Source organism: Miscanthus floridulus, chromosome 2, assembly GCF_019320115.1.
Source record: "Miscanthus floridulus cultivar M001 chromosome 2, ASM1932011v1, whole genome shotgun sequence".
NCBI lineage: Eukaryota > Viridiplantae > Streptophyta > Magnoliopsida > Poales > Poaceae > Miscanthus > Miscanthus floridulus.
In genome coordinates, this window is record NC_089581.1 from 135613393 (window position 1) to 135635292 (window position 21900).

Genomic DNA, 21900 nt, shown 5'->3' on the forward strand with positions numbered 1-21900 from the left:
CCACCACCGCCATCATCCTCTACACACCTATGCCTTATGGCCAAGGGTGATCGCAAGGTATCAAATGATGATAGTAGTGGTGATGAACATGCTAGCAATGATGATAGCGATAGTGATGATGATGAATATGAATCACCTTCTTATGATGATCTTGTAAATTAATACACTAAGATCATTAGAAAGAGTAGAGCTAAGAATGAAAAACTAGAAGCTAAGAATGATTCTCTTTTAGCTAAATATGATATAGCCGAAAAGACTAGTGTTGAGCTTCGAGAAGCAAATGATGCTATATCATCCAAACCCAAGGAGCTCAAATCTTCTAAGAAAGAGCTTAAAGATAAACATGATAAACTTGAGAGGATACACAATGAGCTTGTCACTAGCCACAACATGCTAAAAGAAGAATATACTACTCTTAAGATTAATCATGATAATCTTGTCATTGCTCAAGAATATTTATCCAATGAGCCACATGATGCTACTAACAATGTTGTTAAGATTGATATAGCTACATCATGTGATGATTTGATCATTGAGAGCATTGAGCAAAGTTCTAGTAGCAAGGGCAAGCAACTGGTTGAGACCGATAGTTATGATGAGTATATCAAGCTCAAGAATGACAATGAAAAGCTTAAGAAAGATCTTGAAGAGCTCAAAACCACCAACACCATAGTGCTAGAAACTCTTGATCATGATGGTGATTTGATTCTTGAGAATGAGAAGTTAAAAGAAGAGAACAAGAAGCTCAAGGAAGAGAAAAATAATGATGCACTCAAGGAAGAGAACAAGAAGCTCAAATTGGAGAAAGAGCATCTCAAGATTGGATTGAGCAAGTTCACAAGAGGCAAGCATTTTCAAAGTGAACTACTAATGAACACCGTCATGAAGATGGATAGAAGTGGCATTGGGTACTTGGCAAACCAAGAGAAGAAGGGTACATGTCGCTCCAACTTGGTAGGTGTCGATGAAATATGGTCGACAGTCTACCTAGGGGTATGCCCAAGGTAGTAGATTATCGGCTGACAGGTGCGCAAGCTTCGAACGAGATGGTGATGCAAGACAGACACGAGGTTTTATCCAGGTTCAGCCACCGTGAGGGCGTAATACCTACGTCCTACGTCTGATTGTATTGCTGTATGTCAATGAGATGATTTTTGAGAGGGGTCCCCTGCCTTCCTTATATAGTCTAGGGGGCAGGGTTACAGATTTGGAAACTAATCCTAACCAGTTACAATTGCTATAGGTGGTCGGATAAGGATTTCTATTCTAACCGACCAGGATCTTGATTGATCTCCAAGTCTGCCTTGATTCCTTACATGGGACTCCGAGCAGATCGGCTGCGCCACGCGTCGTCTTCTAGTGGATTGGACCCCCTAGTCCGAGCTGGCCCAAATCCTAGCCGTAAGGGTATAGGGGTTAATACCCCCATAGCTAGTCCCCGAGCACCATGTATTATGTTGCGACACGCCGTTTGATCTTCTTCGGCTAACGCGATCTGTCTTCATGTCATCTCCAACTGGTTGAAACATTGACCAAGCAAATGCGCTAGTATTCTGGTCAGCACAGAGAGCAGTAGACCACGATTATAGTCGAAGATTTTGGTTGTCCGAAGAATGCATGGTGCTCTAAAGAAAAAAGAAAAAGATTTCTTTCCTGATCAAGTGTGCCCACTTGTATTTCTGAAAAGAAATGTAAGTGACCCTTGTACAGTAGTTATTGCCAACAGTCAGAGCGTAGGGGTCGATAAAATAAGCACATTCACCGCAAGGTGAAGTGTGCCCATTTATTCCCCGAGCCTGGTAGTAGGTGACGTAGGCGCGTGGTGCCAGGGTCTAAAAAGAATTCCCAGTTAAGTTGAGAATCCAATCATCGTATAAGCGATACGAGCTGCACTAGCAGGTGCATTGTACCGATGTAGTCCCCGAGCTTGCTGGAAGGCGAGGTATCAGCCTTGTAGCAAGGTCTAAGTGAGAAAAAATAAATGCCTCTCAACTGTATGTGAGTACAAATCACATGTAGCCGAGGAGAGTGGTCCTTGAGCAATGGTCGGAGAGTGGTCGGGGCAATCCCCGAGCGCAACATGAGGAAAACAACGAATCCCCAAGAATAACTGTAGTCGGGACAGTCCCCGAGCATGATTGTGGTCGAGACAGTCCTAAGCACGGGAGTGGTCGGAACAGCCCCCGAGCACGATGGTGGTCGGGACAGTCCCCGAGCACGAGGATAGTCGCGACAGTCCCCGATCACTAGGGTGGTCGGGACAGTCCCCAAGTACAAAAAGTGTGGCAAAAAACCATATGCCACTTGTACTATTATTTTATGTATTTATTTATTTATTTGTTCTGACAAGTCCGATCTGACACGTCTGGTCAAAAAAGTAGACGGGTATAGCACGTCATACTGCCTTTTTGTCTTGTCAAGCAAACAGTTGCGTGGCACCTATCAGTAGGTGCGTCAGCGTGGGTCCTCCCACACTGGCAATGAAGAGGCGCATATATTGGCGTAGATCTCGAGGCTATGAAAACAACCGTCTGCGGCGCGTGTGCACATCCCCCAAGAGTCTCGGGCAGACGAAACGGCATAACTCTTGGGTTAAATATGGTATATGATAGGTTAGTTACTATTTACTGAACCCCATTGCCATTCGCAACCGCAGCTTTCTTCTTCCTCTCGCCAACCAACCCTAACACATCCAAAATTGCCACCAATCAATCCGCCGTGGCTTCAACTACCGCCTCTGCTAATCCCCCGCTGCTGTTGAAGATAAGAACACTCCCTGTTTACCAGCAAGGCCGGAGTCAGAAGCAGAAAACAAAAGGAAATGGCAAAAAGTGATGCGCAGAAGAAAATAGGAGTCATGGCGAAGGAATGGTGGAAGTCAAGAAGCAACGAGCAGACCATTGAAGACCTTGTCACCATGGGGGTACTCCACAACAAGGAGCTTGCAGGATGGCGTGCGCCATAGGGCGAGAGGTACCCCGATCCACAACCAGGTGAGATTGTGGTGTTCGAGGATTTCTTTAAACGGGCATTTGGAGTTCCGATACATCCGTTTCTTCAGGGGCTCTGTCTTTACTATGAGATTGGGATTTGCAATCTGCATCCCAACTCGATCCTCCTTGTCACCACTTTTATTCATCTGTGCGAAGCGTATGGCGGCTTCCAGCCCCATTTCAATTTTTTCGTCATCTTTTCTGTCCGTGGAAGAAAGGAAGCGGTGGTTCGAAGATAGCTGGGGGTGTATACCTCAACCTCCATGACAACATGAAAGCCCAGTACCTGCACTGCCCATGGAACACGTCGCTCGATGACTTGTACAAGAAATGATTCTACATCCGTGAAGAGCCAAACACGATCACGCTGTGCGACGCTGGCTACATTCCGGAGAAGAAGACAAGCTGGTCGGAGAAGCCCGAGCATCTTGGCCAAATCCTAGAAATATTTGGAATGATCCCATGGAAAAAACTAGATGGTCTGAGCGTGGTCGGGAGTTTCATCAGCCGACGGGTCCAGCCCTGCCAGAGGAGGGTACATCCTGGCTATGAGTATCAAGGGAGCGCAGACCCGACAAGGACGAGGCAGAGGGCGCTTGACAAAATCGAAGTCAAAGCTAGAATTGGCGAGCTATTTAACTTAGCTGATCCAAATTATGCCAAATTGAGCGACATCGAGCATGCTTTCAAGCTTGCCCGACCTCCCCCAAAGGTAACTCGTCTTGCCGTGTACCCATAGTCTTATATTGTGGTAGGGTAAGTGGAAACTTACTGTGTTCACTCCCTTTTGTTACCCAGGTTAATGGTTGTGATAGAGCGACAGTGTTAGTGTCGCCACCCCCTGGAGTAGAGTGGCCACAAGGAGTTGATCCCACTACCCAGACCAGCGTCGAGATCAAGGACGAGGACGTCGACTGGGCGGAGCTCGGAGCTAGAGAGGAGGCAGTGGCCAAAGCTGCTGGTAAGCGGCCGGCTACCCCCAAATAGTCGAAGAAGAGATTAGTAACCACCCTGCTCACCGAGGGAGCGCTAAATATCAATGAGCCCGAGGTGGGCCTAGAGGAGAACCCAGCCAGCAAGCATCGGCAGGCGATTTTTACTTGGTCGGACGATGACACAGAGGAGGGAGAAGATGCAGACACCTTTCGACTTGTCCCTCGAAAAAGGAGGAAGCAACTGGAGTCGATGGAGCAAGGTGGGTCCTCCACGCCTATGGGACCCACATCACTGACGGCGGTGAAGGATGCAGCCGGGTCGACCTCGGGAGTACCTGGGCAAGGAACGCGACCGGCGATGGGAGCGACAACTCGACCGAGCACGCCACCGACCACTACAACGCGAAGGACAAGTGGCAGAGGGGTCAGCAGCAAGACCCAGCGACAGTGCTGGATGTAGAGGGAGACCAAGAGTCATCCACATAGCACATGGAGCAAGTACGGCCGAAGAGACGTGCCTTCTCCACATCATTCCATGCTTCCAACATGTAAGTATTTGTAACCTTGATGTAAGTTAGCAATTTGCATTTAATATGATTGCCTTCTGAACTTATCTCGGATGTACTAGCTCGGCGTCCACAGAAAGTCCGGACTAGCTAGGCGGAAGTGGCGTGGCACCGCCAATAAGTACAGAGCAGACTACCCAGTAGCCGGCCACCGAGGAAGCCATAGTAGAAGATCCGTCGGGGCCTCAGCAAGCGAGCAGTCAGACAACAGTCCCCGAGCAGGTGGTCAAGGGACTAGCCGAGCTGGGCATGAGTGCTCTGAGCACTAAACTTGCTGAGGGCAACACCTCAGCGTCGAGGGTAATAGAGCAGACCGAGGAGCAGCGGCCGGAGGTGAGAGCACAGACCACATTTACCAACGCTGCAGCTCATGGGAAGGCTGTGATGATCACAGATGCTGCTGATGCCAGGCCAGGACCAGGACCTAAAGAAGAGCCCAAAGAGGACGAGGTGGAGGAGGTCCTAGGCCATCCGCAAGACAAGCGACAACATGTTTATGTGTCACGTTGGCAGAAGGACCAATGGGTTATCCATGAGGAAGTCCCGGAGGTCGAAGAAACCAAGAAAGTTGAACGGGCGGCAAAGCGGCTTGTTACGGAAGTGAAGGTAAGCTTCGCTTCACCCGTTGGTCTTGCTGTCTAGTCATAGTTGTCTTACTTAGCTATCTACACATAGGACTTAATGAAGACCGCAAGGTACCACAAGAAATGCTTCGACCAGATCGAGGGGATCGTTGCAAACAACAAGGAGCTAATGGTGGAGGTGGACCGCTTGCGCCAGCGACTTGAAGTCGCCGATCATGAAAAGATGGTGCAAGATTCCCAAAACCAGAACCTAGTCATCCAGCTCAGTAAGAAAGAGTGGGAAAGAACAAGTAAGTAGCCATTTTATCATACCGACTACTGACAACTACTGTTACGTTGTTGGTAGTAACAGCTGTAGTGTAGGCTTAGAAGCTGAAGTGATCTGTCTCCGAGAGGAGAACAGTCATGTGGTCGGGGAGTGTGATCGCCTAAACGAGGACAACAGAAAACTAGTGCAAGACCAGTCGCAGCTCCGGGACCACACGACCAAGATGACAGAGGAGCTGAAAGGTAAGTTGTCCAACTGCCTTTGCTCATTTTTGTTGCATACCATAGTTTGGCATGGTCTAACATCTTAACGGCGTGCGCGGTTTGTAGTTATAAAAATCAATGCAAAGAAGCATCTGGAGGCCATGATGAAAGACCATGACGGCTGGAAGGCACAATGCCAAGAGATCACCAAGGACCGTGACACTTGGAAAAGCCGGTGCCAGGAGGCGGCAAAGGGCATTTTGCCGGTCCTTAACCTCATCGATCCGGCGCTAGCAGAAGATGTGCCAAGGACACCACCGTTGGGATTGATCAAGAGGTGCCAAAAGGCATGGGGATGGTTCTAGGAGTTAGTGAAGGAGGTAGGAGAGTACGCAGGTGCACATGTGCTAAGCATGGTACGTGCTCACTACCCCCTGATCGATCTCAAGCGCCTGGAGGCTGGATACCCAAAGGAGGTAGATCCAGACAAGGCCGAGGAGCTACGGATGACCCAACTGGACTTGTCGGTGAAAATAATTGGCGATATTAACCTGTGTGGAGGTGCGACACCACCCGTACAAGGAACACCATCAATAAGTCAGCTAGGAGCGCCGTCATTTTCAAGCCAACTAGTGAAGCCTACGATCTCGACCAGCCGAGCGTCGGCGGGGCCATCTTCTTCAGCTCGATCAATGCCAGAGTCACCGAGACCCTTGCACGATGTCAGGCCCAGCGAGCAGCAAGTGCCGCGTGCCCCGACCAGCCAATAGTGTAGGCTATAGCTGTAGAAGAAGATGTAGTTGGGTTATTGTAAACTTGGACCTTTTCAGGCAAGGTTGTAATAACATAACTGTATATCAACATAAGCTTGTTTGTTTTGTAGAAAACGTGTTTAAGCTCGAATATCGTGTTGATGTAACTAAGTTAGAACGTGTTGGCGTTCTGTTTAGTTGTATCAGTTTAGTCGACACGTCATCCTGAAAGGTTTATACGGCCCTAGTTTGTCTTGCAGTCGGAGTGTGAGGTGCGTAGCTTGTGCACATGTAGAAACACACAAGTCAAACCAGAGAGCACCTACCGATCACCCGTAGCATAGAGAGCGGATCCCATGCACGTGTTGGGAGGAACCGGTGACAGGGCCTGCTCTGAGAACCCGAGAAGGAATGGTGGTCGGTTTTCACTGGTAGAGTTAGAATAATAATAGACTTCGAAGTGACACATTAGAGTGGTCGGAGAAATCATAATAGCTTTATTGAAATAAATCAATAGTACAATAGGGGTACATATCTTAGTAGCTAAGCATAGAAACACCTAAGCTTGTCGATGTACCAGGAATTGGGTATGTCTGTGCTGTCTAGGCGAGCTAACCTGTAAGATGTAGGGCGTGTAACCTCCTTGATCATGAAGGGTCCTTCCCATGGGGTTGCGAGTTTGTGGACACCAGCCTGATTCATCTTCCACTTCAGGACCAGGTCCCTGACCACGAAGAACCGCTCCTTGACATTCTTGTTGTAGTACCTGCGCAAAACAGCAAGGTATTTCGCTGTACGTACGCAAGAATCGAGCCGCTTCTCTTCTGCACTATTCACTTCTAGCTTCCGCACTTCATTGGCCTTGTCTTCGTCGAAGTTCTCTACCCGTGCTGATCTAAAGGCTATATCTGCTGGGAGCACTGCCTCAGCGCCATAAACCATAAAGTACGGTGATACGCCGGTATTGCGACTAGACTAGGTTCTGAGACCCCAGACCATGGCTGGTAACTCTTTGAGCCATCTTCCAGAAGCTTGGTCATTCTCTCTGTACATGCTCTTCTTAAGTGCATCCAGGATCATACCATTTGCTCGCTCGACCTGTCCATTAGCTCTAGGGTGTGCCACCAAGACGTATTTTACTACTATGCTCTTTTCATCGCAGAAGTCTCAAAAAGCATTCCCGGTGAACTGAGTACCTAGATTAGTGATGATGCTATTGGGAATGCCGAAGCGGTGGATGACCTGGTCGAGGAACGCGATAGCCTTTTTTGAAGATGCCGTGACTAGGGGCATGTACTCTATCCACTTGGAGAATTTGTCGATCAGCACAAAGACGCATGTAAATTTTCTAGGGGCCGGTTTGAAAGGCCCGATCATACCTAGTCCCCAGCATGCGAAGGGCCAAGAGGCTGGTATAGTCTAAATCTCGTGTGCTGGTACATGGATTCTCTTGGCGAAAAACTGACAACCTTCACAATGGCGAACTAGCTTCTCTGCATCGGCTATGGCTGACGGCCAATAGAACCATGCTCGGAAAGCCTTGCCGACCAGCGTTCTCGAGGCCGCGTGGTTGCCGCAGGAGCCAGAGTGGATTTTGTCTAGGAGATGTTCACCATCCTCCTAGGGTATACACTTCATCAAGATTTCCTCCTTCGTGTTCTTGTGCCACAATTTGCCATCGACGAGCAGATACTGCTTACTGCGGCGCATCAGGCGTTCATTTTCTGTCTAATCGGTGTAACCGCTACCATCTGTCAGGTACTTGATGAAAGGTACTCTCTAGTTGGGCTTCTTAGTGGTCGGAGGTGGTTTGGTGGTGTTTGGCGCCGGAACCGTAGCCACCAAAGGCTGGTCTGGAGGCTTGTCGACCGCGGGATCTTCTTCTTTGATGGAGGGCGTGAGCAGGTCTTGAACAAATACGCCATGTGGGACTTTGGCTCAGGATGATCCTAACTTTGACAGCGCATCTGCTGCTTGATTTTTGTCCCAGACCACATGTGTGTACTCGATGCCATAGAACTTGCCTTCCAGCTTTCTGATCACTTTGCAGTATGCGCCCATCTTTTCGCTGGTCGTATCCTAGTCCTTGTTGAGTTGTTTGATGACTAGAGCCGAGTCTTCATAGACATAGAGACGCTTGACACCGAGCTCAACCGCAATGCGCAGACCATGTAGGCATGCTTCGTACTCGGCGGCGTTATTAGACATCGGGAAATAAATCCTGAGGACATATCGGAGCTGCTCCTTGGATGGTGATACGAAAAGTACTCCTGCTCCTGCACCGTCGATGTTGAGAGAGCCATCGAAGTACATCTTCCAATACTTGGTGGGCCCCTAAGAAGCAGGCGTGCTTAAGTCTGTCCACTCGACGATGAAATCGACAAGTGCTTGAGACTTGATTGTAGTACGGCTTGCAAATTCCAAGGAGAAAGGGCATAGCTCCATTGCCCATTTGATGATGCGCCCGTTTGCATCCTTGTTGCGAATGATGTCTCCCAGAGGGTACTCGGTCATGACCACCACATGATATCCATCGAAGTAGTGTTTCAACTTTCGGGGTGTAATTAGTATGGCGTAGATCAGTTTCTGAATCTATGGGTACCTGGTCTTGGATTCACTGAGCACCTCACTGATGAAATATATTGGTCGCTGTACCTTGTAGACGTGGTCGGGCTCATCGCGCTCGACCACCATGGCAGTGGAGACCACTCGATTAGTTGCCGCAATGTAAAGCAGGAGGGTTTCATCTTCTCTGGGAGCAGTGAGGACCGGAGGTGATGTAAGGAATTGTTTCAGCTATGTAAAGGCAACGTCTGCTTCCTCCGACCACTCAAACTTCTCGGATGCTTTGAGCAGCTGGAAAAACGGTAGTCCTTTTTCACCTAATCTGGATATGAAACGACTGAGGGTAGCCATGCATCCGGTAAGCTTCTGAACATCCTTCACCTTTTTGGGCGGCTTCATCTCCAAGACAGCTTTTACTTTCTCTAGGTTAGGGCATATGCCGTCGTGACTGACGACGTTGCCGAGCAGTATACCAGATGGAACACCAAAGATGCACTTCTTTGGGTTTAATTTCCATTGGAATGTGTTAAGGGTTGCAAAGGTACGTTCTAGGTTGTCGACAAGGGTGTATGCTTCCTTGGTTTTAACAACTACATCGTCATCATAAGCCTCAATGAGGTCGTCTTTTATCTTGTCTTTGAGGTAGGCCTGTATGGCGCGTTGGTAGGTAGCCCCAGCGTTCTTGAGCCTGAACGACATGGTCATGTAGCAGTAGGCGCCGAAGGGCGTGATGAAGGATGTCTTGATCTGGTCGTCCTTTTTAAGAGCGATCTGGTGATAACCAGAGTAGCAATCGAGAAAGGAAAGCAGCTCGCAACCGGTTGTTGAATCTACGACCTCATCTATGTGAGGTAAGCCGAAGGGGTCTTTAGGGCAGTGTTTGTTGAGATCAGTGTAATCAACGCACATTCTCCATTCCTTATTCTTTTTGCGTACAAGAATCAGGTTGGCTAACCACTCTGGATGATACACTTCTTTGATAAATCCGGCTGCTAAAAGCCATGTAACTTCTACCCTAATAGCCTCCTTTTTGTCGCGAGTGAACCGTCGTAGCTTCTGCTTGATGGCTTTGGCCTTGCCATCGACATTTAAGGAGTGCTCGATCAAGTTCCGAGGTACACTGGGCATGTCAGCGGGTTTCCATGCGAACACGCTCACGTTGCTCCTCAAGAACCTAATGAGCGCGTCTTCCTATATAGGATCTAGATTGGCCTCGATAAGGGCCGTTTTGCTGGGATCACCGTCGACTAGCTGGATCTCTTTGTGCTCTTTGGACTTGATGTTCTTGTGTGAGGCCTCGAGCTCTGGGATCTGTAGGTGGTCGGCTGGGGTCTTCTTGGCGTCGAGCGTGGTCTCGGCCATGCGAATAGAGAGGTCGTGAGCCTCTGCTATTTTGAAGCTGTCATCCTCGCAGGTGTAAGCTGCGTATACGTTGCCCCTGAGAGTTAGAACCCCCTTCTTAGTAGGCATCTTGAGCACTAAATACCTATAATGAGGTATGGCCATGAACTTGGTGAGCGTTGGTCGACCAAGGATAGCATGGTAGGTGCCTTCGAAGTCGGTGACCACGAAGTTGACGTAGTCGGTGCGGAAGTGGTTTGGGGTACCAAATTGCACAGGTAGCGTGATCTGCCCGAGAGGTGTGGAGCTCTGTCCAGGGAGAACACCCCAGAACTGTGCCTCGTATGGCCTAAGATCAGCCTGGGTTATCTTCAGGGCTGGCAAACTGTTTTTGAATAGTATATCGATGGAATTGCCGCCGTCAATCAGCACTCTATCGAACTGAACCTTATTGATTCAAGCAAGCGTGGGCAAGCAGCTTGCGCTCTCGCTTGGTCTCGATGGACACAGTGCCCCCAATGATGGTGTGGATGCGGTCGGTTGGCTTGACGTACTTGTGATGGGGATCTGCGTCTTCATCATTGTTGTCCTCGTTATGTGGCTCCCCGGCGTCGTTAGGCTTGTCGGATTTATCCGGAGCCTGTTGGCGCGTGTAGATGGATTTGAGAACACGACAATTCTCCATAGCATGGTTTGACTTGGGATGGAGCTGGCAGGGTCCTTTCAATGCTTTGGCATAGTCTTCTTCGTAGTTACGACGTCCGCCACCTTTTTTAACGATGTTGACTTCGCCGTCGTCTTCCTGAGCACGCTTGCCCCTGTAATCATCACGGCAATTACACCGTTGATTACGCTGGTTGTGGTGGTCGCGAGAATCGTTGCGCTGGTTGTGGCGATCAAAATTGTCGTTCCAACCACGGTTGCCGCGGTAGTCGTCGCGGTGTGGGGGGTGGTCGGAGCGTGGAACCCTTGTTGCTTCTTCGATGATTATCTTTTTAGCATCATCGGCGTCCGCATATTTTTTAGCAGTAGCTAGGAGCGCTGTGACCGATTCAGGTCTTTTGCGGAGGAGCTTGTCCCTTAGGGCGTCGGGGAAGCGGAGACCAGTGATGAAAGCTTCGATTGCCTTGTTATCGGAGATTGATGGGACCTTGATGCGCATCTCCGAGAAGCGTCGGACGTACTCGCGTAGTGGCTCATCTTTGCGATCTCGAATCCACTACAGATCATATTTGTTGCTGGGTTGTTGGCAAGTAGCAATGAAGTTGTCGATGAATGCTTGCTTGAGCTCTTGCCAAGAATCAAAGTAGTTCGCCGGTAAGCTGACCAGCTATTGGTGGCCTGCATGGCCGATGATGACTGGGAAGTAATTAGACATGACGTGCTCGTTAGCCATGGCTGATCTGCACGCGGTTTCGTAGAGCATGACCCATAACTCGAGGTTCTCCTTGCCGTTGTACTTCTGGAGTTTTTCGAGCTTGAAGTTTTTTGGCCACACAACTTGGCGAACGTGAGGAGTAAACTGCTTCAAACCCGGAGGGCCGTGGGTAGTATCATATTCCATACGGCGATAGCTTTCGTGGGATGCACGATCGTTGGCTCTTTGGTTAATGTGATTGCGCAGATCGCGTTCTCCGAGGTAATGGCGGAGATCGTTATTGCCATCACGGCTATCCCGATTGCCACCCTGGTTGACCCCGCGACTGCAGTTATGACGGCAATTGTTGTGGTTGTCTCGTCAATTATCGTCCCGGTAGTCGCGGCGGTTGTCGTCCCGACCACCATCATGACCACCATTTCCGCCTTGACGGTTGTCTGGTGGGTCGTTATTGCGTGAGCCACGTTGGTTGGGTGGCTGTGAGCGACTTGAGTACTGGCGGCTATGGCTTGATTCGACTGAGACGGACGGAGCCCGGGCTTGGTTGGCAATTTCTGCGGTCTGGGCTATGGCAGCCGTTAGGTAAGCTTGTACATCATCATGAATTGCCTGGACTTCTCGGGTATTGTGTAGTCGTTGCATTGTCGCCATAGCAACAGCTATGTTGGCGCTTGGAGTCCTGAAGACCTGCTTTTCCCCTACCCTATCAAAGGCATTGTTGAGATCGCGTGGCTGAAACCTTATGCGTCGTGCCTCCTCTTCTGCCTCGGCTTTGGCTTGTCTGCAATTAAACTGATCAATATTGCGTGCTTCGCATGCTAGCCTTTCTTGTTCTGTTTCGCCAACTGCCGGTGGTTCGTCATTACTGACGACATTGATCAAGTCTCCTCGCCTTGGTGGGAAGGATGGGAATCGTGGGAAACCCGGGGAGTGGTCTGGGATATCTAGATCGTATTCAACTTCTTCATTGTCACGATGCTGAAGCTCAGTGTGGACGGAGCCAATAGATGCGGTGCTGGATGGGGAGCTTGAACCACCCTCTTGAACTGTGTGGACCGATCCTTCTTGATATTCCTCAATCCGAACCATGTTGACGAAGTTGCGTGGCTTTGGCTGAGGTCGATGTATAAAACATAGATCTGAGCAGCGTTGTATATTGTACGCGTAGTTGGAAGCAGTGTTTCACAGGCCGTAGGGCTGAGCCTGGTAATTCTCCATCAAGGCTTCGCACTCGGAGAGCCGGAGACCCATTGCGGGGGCTGGTCGGTGATGAACGGAGCGCCCTTCAGGAGTAGACGTGACCACGAGATCTGTACCGAGTCGTGCAGGACGACTGATCCGAGCTGATCGGGTAGATCTATTGTGGGTAGTGGTTACCTGATCGGTAGGTTGATTTTGAATCGAATCTACCAGAGCTAGGGTTTCAGCAAGCTTGGTGCCGACCCGATCGATGGAGTCGAGCATGTCGGTGTTGTCGATCTGCCTCCCTTTGTAGCAAGGAAGTGAACGACGGGTGGTCGGCGTGGCTGAAGACGATGCTAGTGTAGCCGGAGCCAGATCCAACGTGGTCTGAGCCGTAGCTGATGCTAGTGAAGCAGTGGTCGACGCAGATTGGATCCGCGCCTCCCCCGTGGTCATGGCGATGAAGTTGTCGGAGCCAGTGGTCTAGGTGATCTGGCCGATGGTGAACGTGAGGCCGTTCGGCGTAGCCATGGAACCGGGGATGATGACCATCTTGTTCGTCTGGAGAGCAGTACGCACACCCCCTACCTGGCACGCCACTGTCGACGAAATATGGTCGGCAGACTACCTAGGGGTATGCCCAAGGTAGTAGATTATCGGCTGACAGGTGCGCAAGCTTCGAACGAGATGGTGACGCAAGACAGACACGAGGTTTTATCCAGGTTCGGCCGCCGTGAGGGCGTAATACCTACGTCCTGCGTCTGATTGTATTGCTGTGTGTCAATGAGATGATTTTTGAGAGGGGTCCCCTGCCCGCCTTATATAGTCTGGGGGGCAGGGTTACAGATCTGGAAACTAATCCTAACCAGTTACAATTGCCATAGGTGGCCGGATAAGGATTCCTATTCTAACCGACCAGGATCTTGATTGATCTCCAAGTCTACCTTGATTCCTTGCGCGGGACTCCGAGCAGATCGGCTGGGCCGCGCGTCGTCTTCTAGTGGACCGGACCCCCTAGTCCGGACCGGCCCAAATCCTAGCCGTAAGGGTATAGGGGTTAATACCCCCACAGCAGGCAATGACACGGTGGCTATGGGGCCTAGCTGTCAGACGACTTGGCCTCTCTCTTTCTTTGTCGATGTCTTCTCTTCCTGACACGTGGCCCATGTCTTCATCGGACATCATATGAGAAAGTTATAAAGTTTTTCATACAGTTTATCACTATCGGGTCATTTCCCGATGCCGGTTCAAGCCAAAAAAATGACAGTGATGATCCAATATCACTACTGGTTCAAGCCTAAAACCGGCCTTTTTTATACCACCATATTTTTTTTGCGTCGTGTCAACAGGGGAACCTGTGTCCGTGGCGGCGAAACGCATTTGCTTTTACAAGGTATAATCGGGAAAAACCAAACCGCATGCATTCATGCATACTCCCCTGTGTCCTAAAATAATTATACATTTCACTTCTCAAGAAGTTAATTTTTTTAATTTGACTAAATATATAAAACAAATTGCAAATATTTATGACCTAAAGAATTAGTAAACGATGAAAACATACTCAAGAAAATCATGAGCAATGAGGAGAAAAAAAAACGCAGAGACGTCATGGTGCTTGCAGGACCGGCTGTTTGGTGGTGGTGGTGGTGCGGTGCGGCTCTTTTGTGCATGTATGAGGTGGTGTGCGTTGGACAAAAGTCTTGGCCGATGTTAATCGGAGCCGATGACGGCGACACTTTGGGTCACCTCTCGTCCTGCCGCGGGGGAGATGGTGGCAGATCAAACTATAGACAGATCCTAAAAATATTGGTACAAATCGGGCAATCTGTAATAAACTCGTGGATCTGCAGTCACCGCGAGCAGATTGGGCTCTGTCACGGTGCAACCTGCCTAGTCAACAACGAGGCGGAGAAGAGGGAAGCCAAGGAACATGGGGTGGGACATGGCTGGCCGCGGCCGTGAGGATGTTGTGCTGGTTGTGCGGGGAGAGACCAAAGACGTTAATGAACATGGAAGGATTATATATAAATCAAGAGGTGAGAACAGAACAATTAAGAAGGAAAACCAAAGGAAGCACTTGGATTTTTCTTTTTCTTTGCTTATTACATGATCAAGTGGCTAGCTGCGGCGCATGCCTGCGCTGAGCAGATCGGGAAGACAAATAACTCATCACATGGATTCATAGAGTACCATGGTAGATATGGCAAAAGCGGATTGAAGACGACGTACCTGTTAAGCGTGGCGTGGATTTTAAATTGCTGATGAAATGAACGGCCTGAAGATCGGAAGATGGTCCCCTTTCCCTTCCTCTCGTTTCCAGCCTTTTACGTACTGTACTACTTTGTGCTTTTGATGGACGAGCACAAATTCACAGCAATGGGTGGGTACAGGGGCAGTGAAGTGAAATTTACATGTGGGGGAGCTGAGCAAGGAGTCATTTGCGCTTAGAGTCCTGCGCTGCATCTGCAGCCCAAGTCGCCGCGTGCGCGCGCTGGGGAGACTTTGACTTGTCCGAGTAGCCAGCCGCCGCAACGGACAAATTAAAATGGCTTAGCATCCGACTCGGTAGCATGCGCAGATTTTGGGATTGCAATTTGCAATCCAATCCGGCCCTAGTGTATAGGGGAAAAAATAGCAGCGAATCAAAGTTCCAGCGTTTTGTCTACATGCTTCCATAGCACTATCCTTTTGGGTGAACAAAAACGTTTTGTAATTTAGAATGGATAGAGTATAAGCCAATCAGAGATTGTAAGCACAACAGTGGACAAGATACTTGGCATGACATTTTTTTGACAAAAGATACTTGGCATGACATAATAATACATCTATAGGGTGCCACCCCACCCACCTACCCTCTTTGAGTTGCCGCATCCTCACCATTAAGATTTAGATCGCGTTTGGTTGAGGGGATCACCTATGATGGGGTGGGATGGTCCTAGGACGAGCGCTGTTTGGATGAGGGGCAGGCAGGGGTGGGTCGGTCCCTGAGGGGAATATACCCCCAGCCCTCAAATTTGGGGCAACCCCGTCCCACGAAATCGAGGGGACGGGGCTAGCCCAAGTGGGACGAGCGCAATGCGGGCAAAGAAGGAGAGTGGAAGATGTGACGCCAGTAGTGGGGGAGGAGAACCGAAGAAGAGGAGAAAGATGTGGCCGCCGGCGAGGTTGAGCGGCGAGCTCCGATGCTGTAGCCGCGCTGGCAAGCGCGTGGGCCAGATCCGCTTGAGCGCACAGGCGACTTCGCGCGAGCGCATAGGGGAGCTTCAGACCGCCGCTGCGAGGCGAGCGCGTGGGTGAGTGCCGGCACCACCGCTACGTGGACAACCTCCGGCCTGCCGCTAAGCAGACGAGCACGCGTGGGGGAGCGCCGGCCTACCGCCTTGAGGGCCAGCTCCGCCGCCGCCACACGTGGGAGCGCGCAGGCGAGCACGCTGGGGAAGGAGACAAAATTAATGACGAAGGAGATTAGGAGGGTTGGGGATGGGAGAGATCAGGGGCGGAGCTACAGGTGGACAGGGTGGGCCGCGGACCACCCTGCAGATTTGGCCCAAAGTCTAGTACCCCTCAGTATTCAGCCGGACTCTGCTGGACTGGCCTATGTTCTTTTGCTGCCAGATCCCGATTGAGCCTGAGTGACGAAGTCCAAGCGACGTCCGCGTCTCCGTGACCTGCATGTCTTCTGAGTTCTGACTCCAACCGTCCAAAGTCGTACTCGATCTATATTTGCAGCAGCAGAGCAGCTGCCGCCCGCCGCCTAGCCAGACGTCGGAGTCAGAGGCAAGGCTAGCAAGTAGCAACGCATAACCTGTACGTTGATCTTGAATCTTGATATCCTTTATTCTTTACTCGAGTTCTATCACGTTTCTCTCTCTCTGTACCAAGTGATTAAGCCCTAAACTGCTAAAGTGCTAACAGGAGATAATCAACAATCTACGATTCAACTTCAATTCAATTCACGACAAGTATTGCATCTGCTACCGTGCTACAGCCAACGGTACCCCGTACGTAGAAATAATTTAATTTCTATTTCATCTCAATTTTAAAATTTTATTGTAGCACTGAAATAATTTAAATATTTAATTGAAACATTGGGCTTGCTTATTTCTCTTACAGATTTGTTGAAAATGAAGAGGAGTGGTGATATCGCCTCTCTTTTTCAGAAATACGAATCAAAGAAGAAGGCTTCTTCTCCATCTCCTTCACTAGCTGCAGCTGTTCTAGAAGAGGAAATTGAAGAACAAGAAGATGGACCGGATGAAGATAGAGTGATTGAAGAAAATGTGGCTCCAACTCCAGTGCCTCCAAGTCCACCAGTTTATGATATTAGTCAACTTCCACTTGATCTAGGGGAAAGACAACCCATTGCAAATTATCTTGTCAATGATCAAGATGCAGTTCGATGATCTTATATCATTAAAGGCCCATACCAACCTTATGCTCATGAATTTGAAAGTAGAAAAATTGGACATAGGGATTGGCAATTCAATCCTATATGGTTTTATAAATATCTTTGGATTGAATATAGTATCAAGAAGGAAGCATCATTTTGCTTTGTGTGCTACTTGTTTGCAAAAGGAGAAAACTAAGAAATATGCATTTATTGAAGGTGGCTGGAGAACTTGGAATAGAAATGATGCACCTGATTTACATGTGGGTGGTGTAACAAGTGCTCACAATGCAGCTCAAGAAAGATACAACTTATTTATGACTCCCCATGGAGCAATTGATGATAAAATTGTGAAGGTGGATAATGAGGAGCGGCGTCTCTACAAGATTAGGTTGACTTATTCACTTAGATGTTTGAGGTTTCTTTTGCAGCAAGGGTTAGCATTCCGTGGGCATGATGAAAGTGAAGAGTCTAGCAACAAAGGAAACTTTATTGAGCTTTTGAAGTGGCTTGCAACAAATAATGAAGAGGTGGACAAGTTCGTATTGAAGAATGCTCCAGGTAATTGCACTTTGACTAGCCCAGACATACAAAAAGAAATTATTCAATGCTGTGCAATGGAGACTAGAGATCAAATCATTAAGGAAATTGGTGAAGATCACTATACAATTTTAGCTAATGAGTCTAGTGATGTCTCTCATAAAGAACAACTAGCCCTTTGCTTGCGTTATGTTGATAAATCAGGAAGGACATGTGAGCGGTTTCTTGGAATTGTTCATGTAGATGATACTACTTCATCATCACTTAAGGAAGCAATTCAATCATTACTAGTTAGTCATGGTTTGACTATAACTCAAATCCGTGGTCAAGGCTACGATGGGGCTAGTAACATGAAAGGAGAGATTAAAGGGCCGGAAACCTTGATTATGAAAGAATCACCATCTGCTTATTATGTTCACTGTTTTGCACATCAACTCCAATTGATTCTTGTTGCTGTTGCCAAAGACAATGATGATTGTGTGTGGTTTTTTTATCGAGTATCCCTCTTGCTAAATATTGTTGGTAGTTCTTGTAAGCGTTATGGCATGCTTCGACATCACCAATATGCCAATGTCATGAAAGCACTTGAGTGTGGTATACTAGAATCTGGAAGTGGGTTAAATCAAGAGATGGGGCTGCCTAGACCTGGTGACACTTGGTGGGGCTCTCATTATAAAACTGTGGTCAATATGATTGCTATGTATCCCACAATTCGCGATGTACTCATAGCTCTTGGACAAGATACTTCACAAGGGGGTGAATGGCCAAAAATACATACTATGGTTGGAGTGTTTGAATCATTTGATTTCATTTTCAGTGCTCATTTGATGCTTGACATTCTTGGACATGCAAATGAATTGTCTGAGTGTTGGCAAAGAAAAGACCAAGATATCCTTAATGCAATGTCACCTGTCCGTTTGGCAAAGAGTAAAATGTAGCAAATGAGGTCTGAAGGGTGGGTTTCATTTCTTCAAAGGGTTACAATATTTTGCAACAAATATGACATTCAAGTTCCTGGAATGCAACATAATTATGTGCCATATGGAAGATCAGCACGTTTTGCTCAGGACCAAACAAATGATGATCACTTCAGAAGAGAAGTATATATTGGACTCATTGATAAAATTAGTCAAGAGCTTGACAGTCGGTTTGATGAGGTAAATATGGAGTTGCTTACTTGTATGGCTACTTTGAATCCAATGGATTCCTTCGCTTCTTTTGATGCAAACAAGGTACATAGACTTGCTAAATTTTACCCTAATGATTTTTCAAGCTCTGACTTGCTAAGACTCGATCTTCAACTTGAAACTTTTATTGATGACATGAGGAAAGATGAAATGTTCAAAGGCCTAAACAATCTTGTTGACCTCTCAGCAAAACTTATTGAAACAAAGAGGGATAAAGTTTATCATTGGGTCTATTTACTTATCAAATTGGTATTGCTTCTACCGGTGGCTACTGCAAGTGTTGAAAGAATATTTTCTGCAATGACCTTTATCAAGAATAAGTTGAGAAATAAGATGGGTGATAGCCTTCTCGATGATTGTCTAGTGACTTTTATTAAGTGGGATATCTTCTTACAATTGAGTGAAGAAGAGATCATCAACACTTTCATGGCTATTAGAAGGCGAAGGCCTAAGAAGAAGAAGAAGAAGAAGAAGAAGAAGAAACAGTAGTGACATATTCTTCTTCAACTATTATAGGTATGTAATATTTCGATCAATTCTACGTTAAGAAAGTTGTACTCGTCTATTTTATGAACTCTATATGTCCTTTTTCCCTTAATTGTATTTTGTAATTCATATACTTGTATACTGACAAGTTAAATTTATAGCGGTTAAAAAAATTTAGACAATGGACCACCATAGCTACAAATCTGGCTACGCCACTGGGAGAGATAAGGAAGAAAAAGAAAACAACACAAAAACTGACATATGGGTCCCACTAGTCAGTAGCAGATCCTATTTTTGATGTCTCTAGACCAAATAGAAAATAGGTTGATCACATCCTTCTTCAACCAAACAGAAAATAGAGTTATCTCGTCCCACGAAACAGAGATAGGACCGTCCCATTTCACTTTGACTCCCAAGCAAACGCTACCTTAAGGTTTATCACCTTTCATTCAAAATAGGTTTCTAAACACTACTACCTCCATATTTTTTTTATAAAGTATAGTTGGACATGGCACGGTCTTTCAAATTACACTTTGACAATTTATTTATTTTATTTGATATCATTTATATTTTTGAAATTATAATTGTTGTATACTATATTTGATCACAAATCTAACCGTATAAAGTGTCTATTATAATAGTTCAAAAATGTTAGCTAAATTATTGGTCAAATATTTTTTAAGTTTGAATCTTGGTAAGCATGTGCATCTTATAAAAGATTATGGAGGAGTATGTCACAACAGGCAATCAATGTCGGTTACGCTGAAGCCGGCAGTGATTATGCTTCACTGCCCTGTCGTAAGCCTAAGATCCGAATAATAATTGGAATCCTATTCACCCAGGTTGAAGACCACTTTCACTGCTAGCTCAACCTACGCATCGGCAATGACATAACACTGTCAGTTGGAGACAAGAACTGATAGAGAATAGGATAATTATCACTGTGGGTTGATAACACGAACGACATTGATATTTCAATGTCGATCGGGTCGTGGCCTGACCTGACAGGACTGTAAATATATTACGATCGGGTTGTTGCTTCATCTGGCCGTGTTCTAGCTACAGTATAAAATCCAAACCCTTTATTCCTCTTCCCGTTGTGTTGTACTATCATGTCCTCCTCCAACAAAACAAGCTAAAAAATCAAAGGATTACTATAGATGCCCATCTTAATGTAAGAAGATCATGTCAACCCTTTAAAAATCAAGCCCCTTCATGAGAAATACGAGTGAAAATGGTTACAATAACGGAGAGAGATGGGGATGCCATGTTGTACTATCATGCGAAATCACCAAAACATAGGTTTTCCCGCTGAGTCTGATATTCTTTTGTATCGGTCATTTTTTTTATTTAATTCATCTTTTGCCTCCTGCCCTTCAAAAAAAAATTCTACCAAACCACCTAAGGTGAACCATAATATATATGGACTAAGCAATTTATATACATGAGATCCACAAGACCAGTTCATTCTGCTATTCTTTTGCTATAATATTTGGTCAACAAGTAGTCCATAAGTTGGATCCCACTCAAGATAAAAGAATTCCCCGTCTCTAATCCATCGGCCAAAACAAGGAGAGAGAGAGACGAGTAAGAAAAAGTAACATTTTTATTCTATACTAGGTAGCGTGCCCGTGCGTTGTCACGGGACAGTAAAACTTTTATACTAAAAACACACAGATAGCACGATAAGATAACAATACTATAAAAATTAAATATCAACGTTAAAGTGACATTTGTTTATTGTTTTCTCACTTTGGAATACAAAGATAACTCTGTACTTTAGCTTCACACATGTTCCATACAAAATTCATTTGTCATATTCAAGAGAAATTAGCACAAGCCTCGTGCAAATTAAAAATTTGACATCAGTGGATCAGATATTAGTTATCCTTGACATGTACAATGAAATTGATTCTTACTTGTGAATGTACCAATAGTCTTCATACAACGGTGATGCAAAAACTTTGCATTCAGAATGACCAAATAATGATCCCGAAGACATCAATATACAACTCACATAGTTGTCTACAAACAATGGTAACCAAAATCGCCTAATCGAGCTGAATGGTCGATGGGTATTACAATAGTAAGGTTAATTCCATCCATTTCATCAGAGAAACAGTAATTAAACCTTCAGGATCTCAAACATAATGTAAAGTATATTGATCTAAGAGGATGTAGATGATTTACTGGGAACCAAAGAAGATATGACAGCCATCTTGGTTGAATCATAGCCGGCGCCTGTTCACAGGGGCCAGATATTATCCAGGAGGCAGATTCACAGTATTATCTAGAAAAGCATGACGCAAAAAAAAAACAATTTCTTGTTCAGGAATCCCAAGAGTAATAATCTATGTTTCGTACTGAACTGCTAATCTATTCGACACTAAGGAACTCAGGTCACCTTAAAGAACATGTCCTAGTCAGTCCTACTCTTAGATGTATTGACAACCTAGAGCTTGAAAGCTGCATTCTCAACATCAATGAAATTAAGTCATAAGTGCCACTGCCTAACCTAGCTGGAGGGGTCCAC

General features: G+C 46.8%; 1 pseudogene; it reads left to right on the top strand.

Moving 5' to 3' along the window:
* The first annotated feature begins 16772 nt into the window (after positions 1 to 16772).
* Positions 16773 to 19370, top strand: LOC136537119 (uncharacterized; annotated as a pseudogene).
* Positions 19371 to 21900: the final 2530 nt, after the last annotated feature.